Below are 19,168 nucleotides of genomic sequence, written 5' to 3' on the forward strand. Positions count from 1 at the left end.
GCCTAGGCCACGCTATCAATGTACACTTTGGCGTGAACAGCGTTTTATAAGGGAATTTTCTCATAGCCACTCTAACGTTAGGCTAATCTCTTTACCTAAATTGTAGCACCGTTTAGTTTAATTGGAACCTTATATTAAATGCAAATACTTATATCCTTGATACTTGGGTACGACCAAATTGGGCAACAAATTTAGCAGACCTTCTGAGAATACAGATTAAGGCTGTCAAATCAATTATACAAATTTGATATTTAACTTATATCATAACTAAAGGATTACTTTGTTTGTTAAGTCAAGTCATAGCAGAGTTAAATACCTTCGTATGTACAGCGTTGCTAGGTTGTAGTGGATAAATATTAGTATGATAAATAAAACCAATTTAGAACATCTCAAAACAAAGAAAGTTTTCTATTCCCTCTTCGCTTTATATAAATAAAATACAAGTCTTCTCTTGTTTTAGAAAAGATGTTATCTAAACAATTAATTGTATATGTGTATAGCTGATTGTTGTTTTTATCTCAATATTACAATCAAAACAGGTTTCAATGATCAAATAAAACCGTGTACACTGGTAAGCTGTTTGCTTTGACCACTCGACGACCAATAACATAATCAGCAATAAATAAACGAACAGGCATCTCGTTATCCAAAACATTGTCTCAAATTACAGCGTGAAACCATTTCAGTAATTGAACGATTCAACTATTACCATAAAAGAGAGTACAATATAATAATGTCGCTGCCAGAAACGTCTCATTGAAAATTTGAAGTCGCCCGTGGGCTGTGATTAAATGGAGCCCCATTACATTAGCATAGCGTTTAGTTGGAGAACACGTCTTGGATTCGAGTATTGAATGCGGCGCGCCGCGGGCAGACGGCAAATTGCCAGTGGGCGGCGCGCCGTGATCCCGCGACCCCTCCGATAAATATTCCATCTATAGCGCTCGTATACCTCCCACCGACCAAACATTTCAATGTCGACAAACTTAATAATGTACAACACAAAAGCCTGCGACAAACAAAGAGCAGAAAGTAACAGGGCAGGGGAAGAAAGTCTTTGAATCGAAATTAAAATTAATCCACCCGGAAAACAGAAGGATATGAAAACTCCAACAAAAGAGACAAAAGAAAAATCAAAGAGGAAGGACGAGATGAAGAAGCGAAAAAAAGTAAGTAAACGTTTAAAGAGTGCTCCGCTCGAGAGCACGACGGCGAGTTCGAAGTACCAGGCGCGCATACCGCCAGTGGAGTGTTCAATTAAACCGCGCCGAGATCTAATCAAGTGTGATTTTAATAGAGTGCTGCTGATCAAGCGAGCGGGGGCTCTAGACCTGTCCGAAGTACAGATAACGGGAACTGCCCGAGATATTAACGAATTTCGTATAAATATCTCGATCAAATCTCACCAAGCACCGTTACGAGATTCATATCGACAATCAATATTGATGAGCTGATTAAATTATACAACGCTGCAAAAAAACTACAAAAAAATATCATTACAATATTTAATTGAATGATAAATAAGTGATTATTTCCGTATGTTGAAATGAATTGAGCCGTCAAATTACAAATTGTTAGTGCTAGTATAATGGAACTCAATTATGTTTAGTTTAGAAATAAATAAATAAAAATTTGCTTGTTTATATTAAAAAAAATAGAAAAAGAACACCAAAGCAGATCAAGTGGCACGAAACGTCTTAAACATACGTTACGTATGTAGATATTATATTACGAGAATATATAAATCGTATATAACAGGAAACTTAACTAAATGCTATAGAATAAATAGATTAGATATAATATAATGACATGACTGGTTAAAGAATATTATTACTGTAACTTAAATAACACATTACAGTATTACCTGTTAGTATCACTAATTACAATAATAAAAACCTGACAAAGTCTCGAACGTTGTGTTGGGTAACATGGCAGACATATTTGTAGTAGGTATTATTAAAGTTGAGTGTTCTATGATCTAATTCTATGATGCACGTACGTACGTACTACTTCCGTACATACGTACTACGTTCGTTCTATGTGTGTGTTTTGCGTTTCCGAATCGATCCGACACCTAAACCTCTTCTATTTTATGCAATCCTGTGATTTGTGGGTACAGGCGATGGCAATAGTTTCTGCACGAATGTAATGCATGAGAGAATGAACATGCGAGTACTACCTATGTATATGTCTACTATTGGATTCGAGGATCGCCCGCAGCGGAACTCCCGCAGAGCATCGCCGAAAAACCTTTACAAATACAGGCAGGGCCGATGCCATCAGTGTCATCGATATTACCGCACCAATGCGTGTATTACACGTAATCTTACGAGTGAATAACCATCCATGTATGTATGTATCGAGCCACTTAATAATAAAAGGTAAAACGAGTGAATCAACTGCAGATGATTGTCACGAAATTCAGTATTAGTTGCACTCTTGACTGAGATTATGGTCTAAAATGTCCGGCATTTTATTTGTAACACAAATTAAATTATTAATATGAAATGGATATTTTTCACGGTGCAGTAAAAGTTTGTAGGCAAACCCATATCAATAAAAATCCTAGGAGAATAAACTCATCTCAAAAGATCGATCTTCTGTGCAAAAGAAAGAGTAGCAGATATTTGTCATTAAGAAAGTAATCAACTCGACCTAACTCAACTTGTTTTAGCTATTATATTAATTTGTGCAATGGCAGGTCAAAACTTTCTTCAGGATTTCTGTAGTTTGCTTAAACGAAGTGCCGGCGTAACTTGGTTCAACTAACTGATAGACTACTTTTAGTAAACCGAGTGTTTGTTTCAATTTATTGTTTAAAAGTCCTTAAACAAAGAAATTATATTACGAAGCGAATTATACAATTATTGGGGTATATTCTAAATAGTTTATAGGACAAGGCTCATCTACCTGTTTAACTTTTAAATCAATTTGGAGTTATACACTGCCATACAGTTCTATGAAGGTGAATTTGTTTAGGTATCGTACGTAAGTGCTAAAAGTAGCGCTATTAACACTTGTCTAGTTAGTTTTTTTATATATTCCCAAGCGCGTATCCATTAGGCATGCCAATTTGTATGTTTAAAAATTCCAAATTAACACGTCTAGACCATCGCGATTTATTTCCAATTTTAACAGTATCTACTTATTTATAATACATTGTAAATCATAATATTCCTGTCTATCATATTAAACTGAATAAAAAACATTTGATTTTATTTCAAGAAACTTGTTCGAGTTTCGTGTCCAAACGACTGTGCCGATTTGTTCTAAATTTCGATACAATTATACAGCCAGTTTCTAACAGATGTCTATCATGTTAAGTGGTTCAATTTGTTCAACATTGTAATGTACATTTTAATCGAACTGCAAATAGGTATAAGTAAGTTTTATTGACTACCAAAACTAGACTGTGGCTCTACTATCGGCACAATTCTTTTCGTCGTTATCAACCCATATACGGCTCACTGCTGAGCTCGAGTCTCCTCTCAGAATGAGAGGGGTTAGGCCAATAGTCCACCACGCTGGCCCAATGCGGATTGGCAGACTTCACATACGCAGAGAATTAAGAAATTCTCTGGTATGCAGGTTTCCTCACGATGTTTTGCTTCACCGATTGAGACACGTGATATTTATTTCCATAAAATGCACACAACTGAAAAGTTGGAAGTGCATGCCCCGGACCGGATTCGAGCCCACACCCTCCGAAATCGAAGGCAGAGGTCATATCCACTGGGCTACCACGGCTCTTTCTTTTATATTATTGCAATGCACACATATTCAAATGACAAAACACTTCTGTTGTAAAACTTATTACTTACGTAGAACTGGTTTTAAACGTTATACATAATAATGTTAAGTTAAAGTATTTAAGATATCTTATCTTGTAGATTATATTTAAAATGTTATCCACTTATCCATTCCTATTTTAGTTTTATACTACAACGATCTAGTTTAAATAATACCCGTAGAAGTGTTTTATTCTATAACGAAGGACATATATATGTAATCTTCTAGTCTATAGTATATTGGTAATGTAAGGGGTTCTGTAATCTCTGGATCTAATAAACTGATTTTGAAAATTCTTTCACCAGTAGAAATGTCAGTAGAAAAGTGCGTCATTTGTGAGTGTCATAGGCTATATTTTATCCCCGTTTGCGCACGGGAATAGAAACTAAATGGGTAAAGCCGCGGGCGTCGCCTAGTGTTCAATAATCAAGGCTCATGTTAAGCCAATAACATTGTTATACTATAGACAAGGCACTAGCTCATCAAAACTGAGGCGGACATTATGTGCATAATTGTCTTAATTTCAGTATGTTTAGGAAGTGTAAAGACTATACATGTACGTAAATATACATATAATGTAAGTAAACACAAATTGTGCATGGATGCGCTTAGTGGAGTCCCTAATCTCGGATCACTTGTTGCAGTGATTTTGTAGTCACGTAACATATCTATCATCATCATCATCATCATCATCATCATCATCATCATCATCATCATCATCATCATCATCGAGCTCGAGTCTCCTCTCAGAATGAGAGGTGTTAGGCCAATAGTCCAGGCAGACTACAGTGCAGGTTTCCTCACGATGTTTTTCCTTCACCGTTTGAGACATGTAATATTTAATTTCTTAAAAAATGCACACAACTGAAAAGTTGGAGGTGCATGCCCCGGACCGGTTTCGAACCCACACCCTCCGGAATCGGACGCAGAGGTCATATCGACTGGGCTATCACGGCTCTAATACATATCTATAGTATAAAATAATCATTGTGTTAAACAGTCAAAATTGTTCAGTATCGTATATGGTTAGTTTGGATAGCAAATAGTGTAGAAAGTTTAATTGGCGCTCGAGGCGGCTCCGCGGCGGCACTTAATCAATTTCATACTTTAAATGCAGGCGAATGCCGTGAGCGATTGCTATCACAATCAACTATTGGACATGGGTTACATTACAAGCAAGCCGAGTATAGGGCCTGGTATTATCATTAACAATATGTTAGGTTTGTACGTATACATAACACGAAGCTTACAGTGATGAAGGGCAAGAAAATTAGCATTTAACCCTTATGTATGAGTACTTAGTAGAACAAAATATGCAACTTCACAGAATAAATTTATCATTATCAGCATATTTAACAGCCCACTACAAGGACAATCCTCTCTCCTTATAGGAGAGGTTATTACTATACATTTATATTTTAGGTAATTAAAAAAACATAGGTTTGCGTGAAATTTAGAACCTCTGAAAATTGACTTTTTTCGTAAGTCTTCTTTTGTTAAAAAGTCACAATATTTAAAACCATATTAATATTATTGATAAAAATACTTCAATCTTGCTCACGAGATTACCGCCATGTAGAATGTTGAGTCAACTGTTGTTGTTCCGATAGTCGTTTCAGTCAATGGTCTTATAGCGATAAGCTACGACCAACATCTTAAGAAGCTTTCACTTAATTGTTGAATCAAGAGTCGGATACAGAAGGCAGTGATTCTTGAGACGGCGCGTATTGTGAGGAGGTTCCTCACTCTGGAGCCTTGACCACCGGTTGCTTGAGCACTCATATGTCCCGCACCGGGAGGTTATTTATATTTATTTTTTATAAAAAAAATTAATAGGGTTTTGTATTATATTAACATTGTTAAAAATTAAAAATTTATAAAGAAAGATAATATAAATAAATGAGAAAGAAAATTTTTTTTTGATAATATCTAAAATGTTTACATTTTTTCATATATTCGTATATTCTTCCTTGTATTTTATAACGAAGAAAGGTACTTTTAGTGAACATTAAGTAGTTAACATTCCTTTTTTTTATAAAAAAAGAAAGCTACAATTCATGTTCAATGCTTCAACGACAAGCGCAGTCGCCATATACATGTAGGTACATATATTATGTACCTACTTGTATATTGTAGGTACGTATTCCTTGAATCATATCAGAAGAGAATTTACGTAAGCCTAACCACAAATCCGGTTCGCCCAGGTTTCCTTAAACGTTTTCGTACATTCGCAATAAATATAAACGATTTGTTAAATTAACACATTGGTACACATTAGGTAGGTAGACCAGACCGTTACATTAGGAAAAACTTAGAAGAAATACAATATCCAGTAATTAAATTCCATTGAACGTACGAAAGAAAGAAAGAAAGGATGGAAATACTTAATTTTCATATAAGAAAAATCATGTTTATTAAACATCACAATATAATAATTATTAATTATGTAAATAGAACTTCTTTTTAAATCTTGAAAAAACAATTAACCGACTTTATACCTTACATTTTAAATAAAAAGTTAAAAATACTTAACATCGGAACGTATGTGAAAGGTTTGATCTTTTGAAGACGCCTCTATAAACGTTTGTGTTATTTATGTATACCTTAACAGTTGGAACTTTTTAATAAAGCAACCGTAATAAGTCTTAGCAAAAGCCTGTAATTAAATACAGGCTTTTTGCTAAGACAAAAATAAAAAAAAAAAATTGTCGAATAACATAATATTCAAATGTAGATCAGCCTGGCTGTCCAGTGCGGAAATGCAGCCAGTATTCTTGCCACCATTCCACGTGGGCATGATTTGTATAGTTATTAGGATAAGTTAGCTTAAGTTCCCTATTGTATTCTTTCTCAATAAAAAAAAAAAATGTAGACTAACCGATAAACGACTCCGTCCGTGTGAATCTAATTAAAATGAATCTTATGGGCAAAGAATTCGTGTCATTGCTTGGACATGTTTAGAAGTATTTACGATAATCAACATAAACACGCGCATACATAAATGCATTACCATAGCCATACAATGAACCTCTAACTGTGTTGTCGGATTAGATAACATAATTTAAATGCTTGATAAAATTATTGCTTGTGGTTGTGTCTTACCTCATAGTATTTTGTTATTATAAAATTCTTTTGAGTAATAAGGCTTTGTGAGCTTGCCTCAAGAAATACTCGTACAATGCGCATACCTGCTGAGATGCAGCATCGCTGTGATTTTAATAAAGTTACAAATTAAATTTACAAAGAAATTCACTTAGTACGACATTTAAAAGGCCTTCAAACCCTTAAAGTGTCTATTGTTACAGACTTTCATAACACAATATACAAAATATTTTTACGAAAAATGATTTATCTGAATCCCTTCCCCTCTAATTACCGAGCGCTAAGCTTGCACGAGATTTACGTTAGGTGGGTCGACGGAGGGTTTAAATGTGCGGTCTTTCAGAATTTAGTTCTCCCTTTTAATCTATTTAAACTTTTAAATATTACTGAAAAGCCCCAAGTGTATATTGTATAATATTTCTTTCTACAGTTAATAATCTCTGCAATCAACACGACTCAATAAAAACTTACAAACGAGCCACTGCAAATACATACTGTTTAGACGTGCAATGTAGCGGGAAATCGTCTTTAACATCAACGCAACCGTATGACGTAGTCTGCAGCGCCAGCTGTGTGACGTAGTTCGCGTCAGTTGTTCTGGCACGCAATTACCCAGAAGCCAGTTACTAATAGAAAATACTTAGATATCATCATCATTGGATGATTAGTTACTGCTACATGTACTACATAATTTGCCAAAAAAGTATGCTAACAACGTAATCAAAAAGTACCAATTTTAATAACAGAAATTAGTAGGAGTAAAAATCATTAGCACTTAAGATTTTACCCTTTTAAGGGTTGCACGTCGAATCGTTTTACGGAAAACGACAATGCTCTCAGTAACTGGCCTATAACTTAACCTTCTTGCGGGTCTAGACTTAAACTTCCAAAGCACTGGTATTCAATAACAAACTATAGGTACGTAGGAAAGTACATAATGGGAAAAGTTACGAGCCATCGCGTTCGATATAACAATGGCAACAGCCAGACATTTTCTAAATTAGTTAGGTATGTCATCGTGCAAATATCTCTGTAAAAGATCTATATTTGTAGGTAAACACATTTTCTTTTAATTTTAAAGGTAGAGCGACGAGAACTTTTTTAACAGACTTTTCTATTCGAGTGTATGTTTTTTACTGTATGTTACGCAATTACTCGAAGACGCCTGAACCGAAAAGGTATACTCCTGAGGTGATTCCATTGTCGTCATGTTAATATCTGATCATGGGATCATCCTGGAGAAATCGAGGGGCTTTCAAAAATTATGAAGGTTAACTTTTTCATCTTGCACTTTAAAGCACTACTTACAATTTCATGAAGCTCTGGATGATGGAGACGAAACACAGACGAGAGTACTCAACGATTTACAGCATCGCCTTTAAATTGATCAACAGGTAGAGCATAATATGATGTTATTTTTGGTCGTTTAGATTTTTTTAAATTAAAATTTTAGACTAAACCAAAGCCGTTCTTCGACGAAATCTTATGAAGCGAAATCGAAATTCTCACGCTGGACTCATTTAATACAAAAATGTTTAGTTCCAATGAAATCTATAAACAAACAAGGTATATTCCAAGTTTTTAACTACCTACGTAGATACCAGAATTTAGACGGTTATGCATTTCGTAGATGAATACTCAGGATGCACACAAGTTTCGGGCTATCTATACGAAATTGATTGTTTTTTTTATAATTTGAAATTCTGTTCTGAAAGAATCAAGTCATAACAATCATCATCAAGCCCTAAGTTTTGCGCATCAAACTTAGTTCGTAAACAAGAATTTCTTCACTCAAAAACTATTCACCCAAGGTATAATATTTAAATTCTACAAAGAACAAATTCAAGTGGGAACTGCGAACGTCTTAAGAGTTTTACCGTGACAGCGGGATTCTTTGCGATGCTTCTCTTGACTTTCGACAAAATTACTCTCTTGCTTAGTTTGCATTCGTGCAAGCTTACGGCGAGTACGGTTCGCATTATGAAAATATATTCACTGCGAGATCATAGATATAATACAAAAGGAAGCAGGAAGGAATGAAATGAAACATTGTAACTATTTGTGACAATTTTAATATATTTGGTGTTCGTTTTTAAGATGTTTACATAAATATTACGAATAGGTAGGCTTCAATTAGTTCCACGGTTTAATGTTCGGGCTTCATCAGATAGTTTCCCGATTTGGTTCGGTCTTTATCAGATAGTTTCCCGGCACAAGATTTGTTTTTATTTTACGGAAAAGATTATGGTGGACAATTATAACAACAGGCGTTTGTTGTATTCGAGCTTATCAATTTATTTTTTAAATTTCTAAATCTGTTCTGTATAAAGTTGACCAGTGAACCAGTGGAGCATTGTCCTTTTTACGTTATATAAAAATTTATATATTACTAGCTACGCTTTGACTTATGCCCTATCACTTCTTCCCTATCACTACCCTACACTATCCTACTCCTACCCTACCCTACCCCTGAATGCATTTGTTAAAAAATGGCACAATTATTCGCCCACTTTAATAAACTCGTGTCATATTAAAGAGGGCGGATAATTGTGCCTCTGAGTATATATTATAAGGGTTTTAAACGTGTACTTATCTGAGAAATAAAGAAATTTGAACCAGGTAATTCAGATGCTTCGTGTGAAAAGTTTGCCTGCTTTATAAAATTTAGTATACATTCACTGCAACCTCACATTCATATTATGTAAAAAGACTGAGACTATCTCAATGCTTTAGTAGCTCGAGATCATGAAGTTATGCATGATCCTTTTATCGCAGTTGTAATAAGGTTCATATATTTTGTGTCACAATGGAAGAAGTCTCTTATTCATCTCTTGACTTTTATATACATCCTACCAGAAAGACATACTTATGAAAATAAACCACTCGACAATCTATTTCATTTATTTGTCCTTTTTTTAATTTTCAACAATGGTAATAAAGTATAATACAAAACACTATAAAAAAAAATCAACTCTCCCGCTGCCGGACAAAGTGCCCAATGATCACTGATCTCTAGAGTGAGGAACCTCCTCACAATACGTGCCGTCTCGAGAATCACTGCCTTCTGTAACCGACCCTTGATCCAAAGTTAAACGAAAGCTTCTTCAGGTGTCTATCGAAGCTTGTCGTTATAAGACCATTGACTGAAACGACGACAATCGGAACAATAACAGTTGACTGAACATTTCACATGGCGGTAATCTCGTGAGCTAGTTCCAAGTATTTCGATACTTTTTCGATTTCAGCTTTAACCAGATTAACGTCATGTGGAACAGTAATATCAACAATGCACGACGTACTGACCGATCGACTAGCACTATATCGGGTCTATTAGCAACAATATACCTGTCAGTGATAATCGTTCGGTCCCAGTAGAGCAATGCACTGCTATTTTCAAGAACGCAAGCTAGGTCGTACCTATAGTAAGGCACCTCAGAATCGATAAGACCATACTGAGCAGATGTTGCTGGATTATGTTGGCTATTTGATTTTGTCTGTGCAAGTATTCGCCGTTAGCAAGGTGAGAATACCCCAACACAATATGCCTGAGGGACTCCTCAGAACGATGGCACGCTCGAAAGATGTCTATAGTGCCATCTTTCTTAATATGTCTCCGGTAGGTTCTCGTCTTTATAACTTCGTTATTGCAATATTCTTATAAAAAAAAATCATTATTATAATATCAATATTAAGTATTATAAAAAGTTAATTGAATACATTCAGTAGCTACTAATTAGTCCAGAAGATGAGATGATTTCCATAAAAATTGCTTCTAGCTTCATTATGGCATCAATGTCTAAAAACTTTGAGAAATTCGAAAGGAAATAACTTGTTTATTGAATTCGTAGAAATAGTTATTGTTTTACGTAAAGTTTATCTATTTGTAGAACGAGTCTATTGTAATCATTAGATGCCATAACAATAGTCGAGATTTGTGAATACATATTCACAATGAAAATGTTTTAGAGAATTTTAGTCACGATTGTGCACGATCGAATGGAATTTTAACGAGATCTGTGAAGTTTAGTGATTCATTTCCAGGCTTGCGTCTTTGTTATAACGTTTAGGTGGTATAACACGGAACAAATTATGTATTTTATTGCAAAAATTATAAATTCAGTTATAATCATTCATAAATTAGCTGTAAATATTTGAGTTTATCTGTTTATTGAATTATTTCGAAGACCATTATAGAGCGTTTCATAGTAATATAGACTAGCTGACGGAACAAGATGATGACCATGATGTTAGTATTGCGTGGAAATACATCGCCTACTAAGAGTTTTTCTTAACAATATATTGTAACTAAGGGTGCATTACTTAAACAGTGTAATATGGTATCATAAAGAGCACAAAACTTACACAGTGCCAAAACAGACTCGCATCTACTCGCGCGGCGTCTGCTTCCCGTTGAAATACGGTGATGAAATATAGCCTATAAATATCACAAATTATGTGGCTTTCTATTGGTAAAAGATTTTCAAAATCAAAATCAGTAGATTCAGAGATTCCCCCAGCAACATCACATACTTTAGGTACTAGATCTAAGTGATGGACTCTATCGACTTTGTCTGCATGAAATACAGTTTTTCACAAATCCTAAAAGACGAATGAAGAACGGTGGATTTTACCGAGATAAAATATAACCTATATGTCACTCCAGAAAAGAAAGAAACACACTTTATTAAACACCACAAAAACACCACTTGTACACCAAAAACACCACACAAAAAGCACAATAGCTAACAAGCGATCATTTCCAGGCAATCTAATTAAGAAACTAATAATAAAAATTATAAAGATACTAGCAGTCACCCGCGAATTCGTCCGCCCTTAGGCCTCTTTAATCCAGCCCTGTCGCAAAATTCGTTCTTAGCGATCTTAATGTCTACTAACTATAAACTACCTCCCTGCCACATTACATCTTTGAAGGTCGAGTGGTTTTCGACATTTCATGATGAGTACCTTTCGCTTTTATATCTTTAGATAGGGTTACGGTGTACAGAAGTACCTAATATGGAAAAGGAAATAAAAGGGTACAATGTATTTCCAATTCAGCCAAATCCAGTAGTATTTTGCGTGAAAGACAGATTCTATGTACAGACATGTGTATTATGTATTAGACTATACACTAGGACTAAAAGTAATCCTGCTAACAGACCTTTAAATTATGTAACAAACCGATTTGATATCTGATAAAGTAATCTACACTAACTAAATACAAACGGGCTTGCAATACTATCATCAATCAACTTGTTCTTAGTCCATTGCAAATTAGAAACATTATTCATTTGGTGCAGTTATTTATCGGTGCACTCAGTGCGGACAATTATTACAATAAACAATTAAGTGTTATGCATAGTTTACACGAGGTCAGTAATCGTGATTAGTAAGAGTCGTTTTGTTGACGTCAATACTCAATAGTCGTTTCTCCTATTCTTTAATCGAAACTAGGTACCTATATTATTATTAAGGGCCCTTACACCCTTACCCTTACACCCTTAATAAAATAATATGGGTACCTATAGTTATAGTACCTATACTAGTTTCGATTAAAGAATAGGGCTGATGACAGTTTTTTAAATTCTATATAAATTAAGAGTACGCTAATTGTAAAGCAATTTTGTAAAAGGAACAGGGTATCTGCGATCATTACTTTCCGAGCTACAGGGGTTTAAAGGGTCAGATTTGCGGCGCTGCCGCGGATCCCTGAAAAACGCCCCATACAAAATGGCACGAACTAATGACGTCGTAGGCAATGTAATGATCGTTAGATTTGTATTTTTAATCAAAATTACTAATATCTTTGTTATTTGTGCGTTTATGTTTATAGTTCATATATTAAAAAATGTCAAATTTCAAGTAAGGAAACTAAAACTGAATGAATTTTCGTCTAATTACGATAAAAGATTTTTAATAGAATTTGAAATTTTATAATCTCATTTATTTTACAAATATCCAGACAAACTTTGCTTTTTATATATAAATTAGTTAACATTGACCTTATTTACCCGAATGTATCATAAAAATCAATATATTCAAATCTAGTCATCATCCCCATTGTGTTAGTAATGTTGTTAAGATTACTGATGCACATAAAAATTTTGTACGTACAGATAAAATATATTGAGGTCAGCACTATTTTTACTACGGTCATATTTTCCTTAATAAATATTTAAATTATTGTAGGTAACAAAGATCATAAGTTAGAAGGCATTTGTAAAGGACAACACTCATTATAATCTCATGACACATAAGCCCACTGATTAGATCACATTAAAAGGAACGGCAACGGGCTTACCTTTAAGGTATAAAAGGTAAAGGCAAAAAACCAGGTAAAGAATTTACAGATAACATAAAACCCGGGAATTATGGCCAGCTGCTTGCAGCGTCCGCCTGTTACGTATATACGTTGACTTCATAGATGTACATTTTTTTAGTCAATTAAGTCTCTCCCAAAACTCAAGCAAATAATGCTTTACTATTAGCATAGTCTTACTTTAAACAAACATACATCCATACAAACCTTCGCGTTTATAATATCAGTTAGGTAGTAGGATAGGATTTAGAAAACTGTCATCCCTTACCCACTGAAACGCAGCAATGCTGGGTGGCAGAAATAAGCATGGCTGGTATACTACCCCGGACCAGCTATGTTACAAAAAAATTCTACTCCTTTATGAGCTGTAATACTAACCAAAGAGTGGAATTAATATCTACTAAAAGAGTGGAATTAATATCTATTAAAACTAAATAGTATAGAGGAAGGGGTAAGGAGTAGGGTGGTAATGATATGAAAATGCGCTTTGCCAGTAGTTGCAGGAAAGATAACTAGCTATGTTAAACCACTCGCAAATCCTTATTCACTCGTTAAGCTCACACCGATGACAGAAAGCTTAACTTCGTTGAAGCCATTTCTATTAGGAGCAAAGTTAAGCTATGAAGATCAAGCGATCAGTGGCGGATCCAGGTGAGGACGTCTTAAACCATCTGATAATAATATGGTACGTAAGCATCTGAGTTCTTCCGTGATTATATGGCTGGTTTAAGCCTATGGCCGTGGCTAGTTACCACCCTACCGATAAAGACAAGCCAAGGGATTTAGCGTTCCGGTACAGTGTCGTGTAGAAGCCGAAAGGGGTATGGATTTTCATCCTGTTCCTAACAAGTTAGCCCGATTCCATCGAAAATTGCATCATCACCGACCAGCAGGTGGGATTGTAGTCGAGGGCTAACTTGTAAAGAATAAATTATAAATGTTTTTATTAGATATGGATATGGAATGCCTTTACAGATTCACTTTTCCACTATCAACTACAATGTTGGTTTTCATTTATTTTGGTATCTTCAAGGTAAGTTCAAGTCAAGCGTGTATAATCAAACAAAGTCATGAAATTGAATGAATTTGGAAAAGTTCGAATCTTTACTCTGACATAACTCAATTGAGTAGGCAGGTATTCGCGCTACCAGTAGGTATTACATATTCGTATTTATTGTTTATTATAATTTATACTAATGTAGGTACATAATAAAGATAATTTGTTGAACTATAGGCATTATTGACAGATTTACATATAGTACTGGTTTTTTAGACAACTGTGCAGTTATACACCTTGCTTCTTAGAAAACAGCAAACACCAGCAGGCTAAAATTCACCACTATCTTTGACGTATGCTAGTTGACTTATACGAAATTGAGATTCTGTGTAAAAATGTAATCCGGTGTTTACTGGTTAATATTAATATCAAACAGTAGGTAAATGACATTTTGTCAATTGATTTGATGTTTATTTTAATAGGTTGATAATAAAGACCAAAATAGAGAATAGGCCAGCAAAATGCCACGTTCAGTGATCATTTTATAGCACGCATTATGTCAAATATATGTAGGTACGTTTATAGAACGTCAAACAATACGGCATACACAGAGTGACAAATCGCTTGTTCGTGAAATTACACCAAGAAAGACTACGGCTTTATTCCAATGCCCGATCACAACTTCTGGAGTTTTCTGTATTCTGAAACTTGCATTTACCTCTTAAGTTTGTCAAGGTAGCCTAACATCTTTCCAAGCGCTTTCGCAACTAGGTCAACTAATGTTAAGTATAGCTTTCAAAAATAATGAATTTACACAAATAAAGCTATCACGGTTTACCCTATTCGCACTTTAATAACATTTTTTTCACATTATTTTTTATAGGATCATTATACTTAACTCGTTAGTACAGTTTTTATGTCTGACGGAGATTTTTTACGACGTACGTATCTGGAAATGTCAATGATCTTCAATTGGAACTTTTATAACTAGACACAAACCTACATAAAGAAATGATGAGTCATCGCGCCTATCTAAAAGTGATAGATGATCTGAAAGTGAGTGAAGGATTTAAGTATTAAACAACCTTAAAAATTTAAAAACAATATTTGTGTTGACAAAAATAATTTGACTTTGGTAATGGTTTTTTTTAGCCATGAAAATTGGTTATTAAAAAAAATGGAGTTTTTTTACACCATAAGTTCTCAAAGATGGACTATACAAACAATGATTTAATATACATACTACATGGTTACAAATGTTTATGGGGGTTTCCTTGTGTGGATTCGTGACCTCACCTCGAGACGTTCAGGGTGGCTGTAGAAGATCTAGTAGAGAACAAACAAAAGATTGCCGGCACAGTAGGAACATACGTACGCAAATGCGGTTTATGTGAACCTCCTCCTTTTTTTGAAGTCGGTTAAAAATAATATCATTATCTAAAAATCTCTTTACATAGGTACTTTTTACACATATTTTAGTGAGAAAGTGTTGGGGATATTCTTACGGAAATAGAATAGCTGGTTTCTCGCATTCGAGCGGAGAGGTAGTTTTTTCCCAAATTACCCTCAAATCAGTGATTAATCTACCTACACAAATTGAGTAACTTTCGAGAAGGAATAGTATTAAGTAGAAAATATTTAGGAACAGAAAGATTTATTTGGTAAACAACAAAACCGAGACTAAATCAAAAAGCATAAATTACATACTCGTACATATTGGAAAGATACGTGGATTTTGTTAAGTTCAGATTTTTTTTTTTTTGATTACATCAAGCCAATTGGATGTTAATACGAAAAACAAAAGGTTTTTGATTAAAATTAACTCAATTTGATTTTTAAGACAAAATAAAACCAGGTGCTCAGGTAAAAAGTCCTAGTTCGTTATCAACCCATATTCGGCTCACAGCTGAGCTCTAATCTCAGGATGAGAGGGGTTAGGCCTTAGTTCACCACTCTGGCCCAAAGCGAATTGGCAGAGTTCAGACACGCAGGTTTTCTCACGATGTTTTTCCTTCATCGTTTGAGACACGTGATATTTAATTTCTTAAAATGCACACAACTGAATAGTTGGATGTGCATGCCTCGGATCGGATTCGGACCCACACCACCTGGAATCAGAGGCAGAGGTCATATCCGCTGGGCTATCACTGATGTCCTCATCTTTTTAAAATTACTTCGAAGTTTAATAATACACGGTCAAAAGTTTTATTTACGGCCTCGACAGTAATGTACTAATCTATCGTTGGTTCGTTGGTTTATTATTTAAATATGGTCGACGTTATTCCGGAGGCGGCATTTCTTATGTTGACGCTTATAATTATTTAAATTAGGTCGTAAAATTAATAAGGTATCTATTACGGTGACGCGAGACTATATTAGGTGTCACATTACATACAGTGGGATGAAAGGTGCCGATGTTTTCTTATGTCTATTTTGAACTTAATGTTGTATATCAATTTGTACATAAGGTAGATTGGTGACTGTCAGAATAAAGACTTGTTTGCGACTTTTTATTAGTAATGCGTTTACGTTTTAGAGTTTTAAGATTATTTAAACCAGTAATACAGATTATTATGGACATAATTCAATATCAAATAAATATGATGTTTAGATATTTAGGCGCTGCGTTAAAAAAACAGTGAAGTCTCTTTGCTAATTCATAATGCATTTACCTGCTATAACATAAGTAATGACTCGAAAGTCAAAGGGCATTTTTTTAAATAACTGCGTAAAAAATAGCTGCGGAGATGGCTTGAATCCATGAATAAGACTGTTAAAAGTGTTTATAAAAACTGTTCTTACATTCACTCTTGAAAGTTTGCCGCGATTCACGATAATGGTACGTATTATGAACGTCATACAGGCGACGTCACCGTACCCATGCTATCTAAAAACAAGCACATTAACTATTATTAAGATTGAACATAGAGGCTTATTAAATAAGACGTGCCTACGTAACTTGTGGGCATTCTTGTCAATGAGATAATGAGATTAGCACGACCTAAATATTTACGTAGGTAAGGTACTCGTACTACGCGCCTGTAATTAGTTTGATGTTATGATGAGATTTTACCTTTTTTTTTCTATATTTTTTGTAAGTTATAGGTAGGGTTTTTTTGACTACAGAGGTATTACCTATATGAATTGGTTTCCAGCACAGAATACAATATGTACATGAGCGGTATGGGTGGTTAGGATAAAGTTAGGCTCAGTTTAAGTTTCAGTGTTTTAAATATACATCTTTGAGAACAAGAAAACTTTCAAGATGTTCGCGATGTTATCAATGAGGTAGGTACTTCATGTAAATATTCTACTTTATGGTAACTGAGGTAGTTAGATAGATAATCTCAGCAGAGAAATATTTTATCATGACCCAAAATAGACAGTATCCTTCGGCGTTTACAATTTTTGGACAAAGAGGATAGCTTCGGAGGGTGAGGTTTACCTGATAACCCGTAATTCAACTAGATTGTAATAACTTGAGTAAGTTATTTGACGCACTTTGAAAGGTTACTAAAGTTTGAATGGGGAGAGAGGGGCAACGTGGTTAAATCACATAGGCTGGAGGTAGAGAGAGCTTTATCTTTAATCTATTGTTAATAATTACCTGTGTCCGAGTAGTAATTACTTATTAGTATTTTTCACCCTCCTACCCGCACTCACCTTTTTTCAATCGTTAATATTTTAGTATTAAACCATACTGCCTGCACATATATAAAATAAGAGTGTTCTGTAGGTGTTAGTGTGTACCTACCTAACTACATTTGTCTGTGTTTTGCAATCGAATCCATGTCTAGTCTCAGAATTAACTATTGCTGTGTATCTATTATATCTATTCGCAGAAAAAGATGTTAAGTTAAGTTTACTCTAAATTATACATGCATTTTCAAGTAGGATAATTCAACTTATTAGGTATTAAAATCAAAAGTTTCTTTAGTCCGAATGCTTTTAGATTCTACGTCCTTATATGAAACAAAGGCGGTTTTTTGTTCATTTTACACGCCGAACACCGCAATTAAATCTATATTTATGCCATTTATGTCGGGCGGCTCTCGAGCGTCGCCTTATCGGCTCCCTTGTCGTCTAAATGGGAAGGCAAACAGCCCACCGCTTGTTGACACGGCGCGATTCGTTCGACCGCTTTATAAATATTTCGAGCGGCGGCCAGCAGAGCCATTATCCCATTAGGGAAGGCATTACTCATTCGATGTGAAGCTATTAGTCCGAAGCTCGCATCACGTCGCTTACAGTTTACTGTTCATTACTATCGTACGTATATATCAGGCGGAGCTAAATTATAATCTAAAAAGGTACAACTGAAATAAACTACATAATAGCTTTTGAAGAGCGGTGCATCGCTCCCCGCCCTCCCCTGTGCCCCAAGCGCAGGCCACATGCACCGGTCACCACTCTGCGGCTGTGTTCGCACTTCGCAGTGGTTCCACTACATAATATACAAAGAGCGCTCACCTCGAGCTCCACCGGTCTCCACGCCGCCAAAACAATCCACGGCTTTGTTTCAATATGCGATCGATACGTACCGACCGACCCTCTACACGGTAAACGCAAAGTAAATTACTTTTAATCACAATCCGGCACACAAACGAACACGGCAGACTCGTTTCACAATATTAGTCGCTTCAAACTTCACATACACACGTACAGTACACCACACTATCGACAACCGATCCTTGGGGCCATGTAATCAAAGCCATAGTAGGTATAAACAAATAACACTGGTGATTTCACGGTGGAAACACTAGTTTAGCGTATCGTATCGCACGTCAGCGCCGCATCGAGTCGGCGGACGACCGCGGAACTTACTCCTAGCGAGGAGCGCTACGTGTCCCAGGCCGTGAGAGCAAGCGAGACAACGAACGCAGTCAACTTGGCGTCGAAAAGGGATGAGAGAAGTTTTACGACCGGCACAAAAATGGAAGGGCGCATACAGATTGTGACCG

The 19,168-nt window shown here is 35.4% G+C and overlaps 1 protein-coding gene across 4 annotated transcripts in view; it reads right to left on the reverse strand.

Annotated features, from left to right (window-relative positions):
• Positions 1 to 19,029, reverse strand: part of LOC112046728 (zinc finger protein 608) — a 195,254-nt gene extending 176,225 nt beyond the window's left edge. For all 4 annotated transcript variants that reach the window (XM_052887859.1, XM_052887860.1, XM_052887858.1 and 1 more), the window contains exon 1: positions 18,678 to 19,029. The gene's annotated coding sequence lies outside the window, so the exon portion shown is untranslated. The remainder of the gene's footprint in view (positions 1 to 18,677) is intronic.
• Between the last annotated feature and the right edge of the window lie 139 nt (positions 19,030 to 19,168).

Source organism: Bicyclus anynana, chromosome 20 (genome assembly GCF_947172395.1).
Source record: "Bicyclus anynana chromosome 20, ilBicAnyn1.1, whole genome shotgun sequence".
NCBI lineage: Eukaryota > Metazoa > Arthropoda > Insecta > Lepidoptera > Nymphalidae > Bicyclus > Bicyclus anynana.